The following is a 6,339-nucleotide window of genomic DNA, read 5'->3' as shown; positions in this document are numbered from 1 at the left end:
GACAACTACTTCTTGGTCTAGGTATATACTTCTCTTAAGTACAAATAAGTGTTTCCATTCCTTTTCAAGTGTTAAGTATTCCTATTATTCTCAATTTTATCCACACTTTGTTATTATCTACACAATTAAATGCCTTTGCATAACCAATAAAACACAAGTAAACATCTTTGTGGTATTCTCTGCTTTTAGCCAAAGTCCATCTGACATCAGCAATAATATACCTTGTGCCACGCCTCTCCTTAATCTAACTTGAATTTCTGAAAGTTCCCTGTCAATGTACTGTTAGGATAGGTTTAATGGAAATAAGAATCATGGGAAGGAAGTGGGAAGAATTTAGTTACATTGTGAGTACTGAAAATAATGTCACAAAGTTATGAATGAACGGTGAATCTAAAATAAAAATGTTGTTATGTGGCATCAAGTCACCTGCGACTTGTAGTGACCAGTCTGAACCCTGCTCTATCCTGAGTCAACCTTACCGTCCCTGACACACCTATCCCCATTATCTCAGTCACTGAGTCAATCCATCTCATGGAGGGTCTTCCTCTCTTGTACTGTCCCCCCATCCTCCCAAGCTTGATGTCCCTCTCCAAGGACTGGTCCCTCCTGGCTACATGCCCAAAGTATGCCAGATGGAGCTTCAGAATCCTTATCTTTAAGGAGTAGCCTGGTTTCACCCTCTCCAGGATGAACCTGTTAGTTCTCCTTGTAGTCCATGTCATATTCTATACTCTTCTCCAGCACCTCAACTCAAAGGCAGCAATTCTTCTATCATCCTTAGTCATTGTTCAGCTTTCCTGTGTATAGCACAGAACTGTGAGGACCATGGCCTAGATCAGGTGCACCTTGGTCTCCAGACTGACATCGTTGCTCTTCAGTACTCTGGAGAGGTCCCTGACAGTAGACTTTCCTAGTGCAATTTGTCTTTTGATATCCTGGCCGCTGGTACCAAGAGTGTTAATTGTGGAACCAAGCAAACAAAGCTGTTAACAATCTCAATCTTTTCACTGTCTATCATGATGCTGCCAATTGGCTCAGTGGTGAGAATCTTTATTTTCTTGATGTTGAGCTTCGATCCATATTGAAGGCTACACAGCGTTAATAGAAGAGAAGCTATCGAAAGGGAGAAGTTAAAGATTAAGGCTAGAGAGGAGTAAGCAATCTTAAGTGAAGTGGGTTCAGGGTTCCAGCAGAAGTACTAGCCTGGCTTGGCTGATTAAAAACTCTCCCTGTGACAGAGTGTTGGAGGAAAGAATTGTAGCTGATGATGGTGAGTTTGAAAATTCAGTTATTGGGAGTAAAAACAAGTTCCCTTATTGTTGTTGTTGTTATGTGCCATCAAGTCGCTTGTGACTCATAGAGACCCTATGTACAAAAGACCTAAACCCTGCTCCATCCTGTGCCAACCTCACTGTCTCTGACACTCCCACTCCCATTGTCCCAATCACCGAATTAATTCATCTCATCGAGGATCTTCCTATCCTGTGCTGTCCCTCCACTCTCTGAAACATGATGTCCTTCTCCAAGGACTGGTCCCTTCTTGCAACATGCCCAAGTATGTAAGATAAAGCTTCAGAATCCTTGCCTCCACGGAGCAGCCCAGTTTCACCCTCTCCAGGACAAATCTGTTTATTCTCCTAACAGTCCATGGTATATTCAATACTCTTCTCCAGCACCACAGCTCAAAGGCATCAATTATCTTTCTATCATCACTAGTCACTGTGTTATACAACACTTAATTTTATATGTCCAAAGAAAAGACAGTATATAACGAGTGATTGATTAGACACTATCATTAATTACTGTAATTAATGATATAAAACAAAATATGTATTAATGGCTCAATTAAAAGCCAATATGGTTTGTAAATTTTTAAAAAGTTAAATAAACCAATAATTTATATGTCAACTTGCCTAGGTTAAAGTGTCCACTCATTTGAGACAAAACTAGTCTACATGTTGCTGTAAAGGCCTTTACATGGACTTAACCTTTAAACCAGATGATCTTAATTAAATAAAGCTGATTACTGAGTCCCATCCAATCATTTGAGCAAAATTTTAAGAAATCTTAAGAACAAAAGCTGAGATTTCCAAAGAGAAAGATCCTGCCTGGGAGTTGGCACACAGATTTCCTGCCAAAGTTCCAGGCTGCCTGGGGTACAGAATTTGGAATTAAGATTACTGGAGTTTGCAGCCTGACACCTGACTTACAGATTTTGTCACTTGCCAGGCCCACAATCACACGAGCCAGGACCTGAAATGTCTTTCTCTTTCTCTCCCTTGGTATGTGGGGTGCACTGGGTATGTGCTGCAGGTGCACGGAGTCCCTTACACTGAAGGGCTGAATCGGGGAAGGCAGGTGCACATTTTCTCTATTGTTGTGACGTGTCATAAAGTTGACTACAACTCAGCAACCCTGTGAACAACAGATTGGAACCCTCTATCCAGTGGCATCCTCACAGTCTTTTAAACACTTGAGCCATGTTACAGTCACCCTGTCAACCCACCTCATTGAAGGTCATCCTTTCCCCCTTTCAAGACCGTCTATCATTCCCAGCATGATGATGTCTTTTTCAAGGACTGGCACCTTCTGACAACATGTCTAAAGTATGTGAGGCCAAGTTTCATCATTCTTGCCTCTAATGACCACCCTGGTTGAACTTCCTCCACGATAGGTTTGTTTGTTCTCTTGGCTGTCCATGAGCAATTCTGTACCCTTCTTCCAACACCACAACTCAAAGGCATGGATTCTTCTTCTGTCATCCTTATTCACTGTCCAATTTTCAGAAGCATAGGAAGCAAATGAAAATACCATGGCTTTTACAGCACACACCTTAGTCTTTACACAGATATTGTTCTTTAGCACTTTGGAAAGGTCCGTCACAGTTGTTGTTGTGTACTGTCAAATCAGAACCGATCGATAGCTGATCCTCTGGCGGGTTTTCTGAGGCAGTTAATCATATGGGAGGAGATTGCCCATTTTTCTCTAGCGAAGCAGCTGGAGGATTTGAATTGAGCACCTTCAGAATTGCAGTGCAGCTTCTTGCCACTAGGCTATCAGAGTTCCTTTTAGTACTTTGGAGAGGTCCTTGATGGTAGATTTTCCAAATGCACCAGAAATCTTGATTTCTTTTCTTTTTTTTTTTTTTTAGAAACATAGTATATCGTCATTTATTTAAGAGTCTGTTAATATTGCTCAACCAGGATATGCCTTTTTTCCAGTTTTTTAAATTGTATACAATCATTCATAAACATTGTGTTTCATTCAGGTACATTGTGCGTTTGTTTGGTTTTTTCACTTACAACTTTATTTTTTATATCTGAAATTAATCTTCATATGTCAAATCCCATATTTTTATACATTAGTTTGTTTTATTTTTTACAGCATATTCTTCCCATTTAATTTTCCCCCACATTCATTGATCATTGCATATTTTCCTCCCTGCCCACCCCTTCCCTTTCCCTCAGTTCGGTTTCCTCTTTGAAAAGAAAAAAGTATCTTTCATTGTTAGTCTTTGACGTCTTGACTGCTGCTATAGAGAAGTGGATTAAAATAAGTGAAGTTGTTAACAACATCGTTCTTTTCTGCATCTGTCATGATGGTTATTGGTCCACTGGTGAGGATGTTTTGTCTTCTTGATACTGAGATGTCATGCATAAAGGCAGTGGTCTTTGATCTGCTGCAAGTGTTTCAAGTCCCCTTCAGTTTCAGCAAACCAGGTTGTGTCAACTGCATAACACAGGTGGTTGATGAGTCTTCCTCCAATCCTGATGCTCCATTCTTCTTCATCTAATCCAGCATCTCAAACTGTTTGCTTAGCATACAGACTGAGCATGTATGGAGAGAGGCTACAACCTTAACGCACACCTTTGCTGATTGTAAACCATGCACTGTCTCCTTGTTCTGTTGAGACTCCAGCTTTTTGGTGTATGTATAGGGTTTTGCATGAGCATAGTTAAATATTTGGAGATTCTCATTCTTTGGACTCCTGCAAATACCAGTAACTCTAATGATGTAAAACCTTTAGATGGCACAAATGATTAAGCAGTTCAAACTCTTCCAGAGCCACGGAGGTAAAAAGGTCTGGCAACCTCTTCACAATGGGACAGCTTTGAAAACCCCAAGGCATACAGTCCTAATCTCCACCCACAGGGTTGCTATGAGTCAGAATTTACTCCAGGACAGTGGGTTTGGGTTTTCTGGTTTAATGTTGTTACACAAACCTGCACTATTGACAAGGTTTGCAATAAAAACAGGTTCTTAAAGAACACTTAGTTCCACGATTATAAACCTGATTTAACTGCAGTTTCCAGAGTCAGTCAGCATATCGCTCCTGTCTAGATGTTTACACGTGCGTGCTGTTTATGTACAGTGACTGCTGTCTAGTTGTTAAAGTTACACTTTCACTTTCGTGAAGCCAGCGCAAAGACCATTCATGGAGCTTCCGAGGCCGTAAATCTTCACAGGAGGAGAATGCCCATCTTTCTCCTACCGAGCAGCTGGTGGATTTGAACTGCCAGAGACACGCAGTGGCTTTTGAATTAGCAGTGCAACCTGCTACAGACTATGTCATGAAATTTGCTCTAAGCAAGAAAAGCTGTACCGGAGTGGAAAAAGCTGTCATTAATCCCAGCCAGAGAAGTTGTGCTTCTCTTCCTTTGCAAATTACTAATGGAAAACCGGAGTTGATTGTGACTCCCAGTGACCCCACAGGACAGAGTGTAACTGCTCTGTGGGGGTTCTGTGGCTGTGAATCTTTATGGAACACAGACTGTCTCGTCTCTCTCCCTCAGGCAAGTTGCCAGTCTTTGGGTTTGCAGTCAAACAATTTAACCACTGCGCCACCAGAGCTTCTCTCCCTTTCCCAAAAACCTAATTGCAGCCCACTGCTGTCCAATTGGTTCCCACCCAAGTTCACACTATTGCACGTGGCTCTGGTGGCCTAGTGCTAAGAACCTGTGCTGCAATCGCGACTGCTCAGAGTTCGAATCCACCAGCTGCTCAGCCAGAAAAGGATGGGCAATCTCCTCCCGTATGATTAACTGCCTCTGAAAACCCAATGGAGGGTCAGCTATGGGTTGATTCGGTCTCTACAGTACACAACAACAACAGCTGCCCTTTAGGTTTTTAAATATTTTTTCCCCCTACAGGGTTTTTAGAAGACTGAACTTTTACAGAAGTGGACTAGTGGGTTTGAACTGCTAACTTTTTTATTAACATTTTAGTGCTTTTAACCACTGTGCCACCAGGGCTTCTTAAGGGGAAACAAACCCCATTACTGTATAGTTGTTTCCTACTCACAGAAACCCTTTTTTAGTCTCCTGGGCTGTGATTCGTCATGAGAGGAGACTGCCCATCTTTCAACCTCAAGGCCCCTTGTAGATGCAAACTGTAGACCTTCCGTTTAGCAGCCCAACATTTAATGCCTCAAACCACCAGAACTCCTTAAGGGAAGACAAGATTCCAGCACTATCAATGTAGTCACATGGGATATTTGGCAAGTGCACCTGGGACGGGAAATTGGTGGTTCACTCCATCATCTCTTTTGAACAGTCAGAGGCACTCACCTGCCAGAGAAGTGCTCCTATGACGTCAACACAGTCATGTCCTTCCCTGTCAGGTGTCCCCTACTGCCCCCAGTAGAGTATGAGCCCCTTGCTTTGACTTTCCCCTCAAGGATCTTCAACTCCTCAACAGACTTTCTAGTGATCAGTCTTTTGCACAAGAGAGTCTCTCAACCTAAAATTTGACTCTCAGCCCTGCTTTTCTTAGTTTATTTCAGATGTCATCCCATAACCAGGACATCACCACCACCACCACTACCACCACCGTATTTTGCTGTATTTTCATTTAACAAATAATTACTAATCATTTTACTGCATGCCAAGTATGTTCTCAATGCAGTGGTTAGGAACTGGGAACAAAACCAGAACCAGTCTGGTCCCCATGGAGCTTAGCGTAGTATATAATGTGTGGGGCTGCTACCTGAAACATTGTTGTTTGAATCAGCTGGTCACTCTGCAGGGGAAAGATAAGAAGTCTCTGCCCATAAGGATTTTCAGCCTTTTGTACTCTATGGAGGGTGCCTAAGGGTCAGATCTGACTGGAAGGCAGGGGACAACTGGAACAGCACATCCGCAGAGAACTGTCAGAAGTCCAGGCTGGGTTTAGAAGGGGTCGTGGTACCAGGGACATTGTAGCTGATGTTAGATGGATCTTAGCTGAAAGCAGGGAATAGCAGAAGAATGTATATCTGTGTTTCATTGATTATGCAAAGGCATTTGACTGTGTGGATCATAACAAACTGTGGCTGACTCTGAGAAGAATGGGAATCCCAGA

This window comes from Elephantulus edwardii, unplaced genomic scaffold (assembly GCF_000299155.1).
Source record: "Elephantulus edwardii isolate Elephantulus edwardi_28Jun2011 unplaced genomic scaffold, EleEdw1.0 scaffold00041, whole genome shotgun sequence".
In the NCBI taxonomy this organism is placed as follows: domain Eukaryota; kingdom Metazoa; phylum Chordata; class Mammalia; order Macroscelidea; family Macroscelididae; genus Elephantulus; species Elephantulus edwardii.
The sequence above is the reverse complement of the archived record's forward strand: the minus strand, read 5'-3'. Positions refer to the sequence as shown.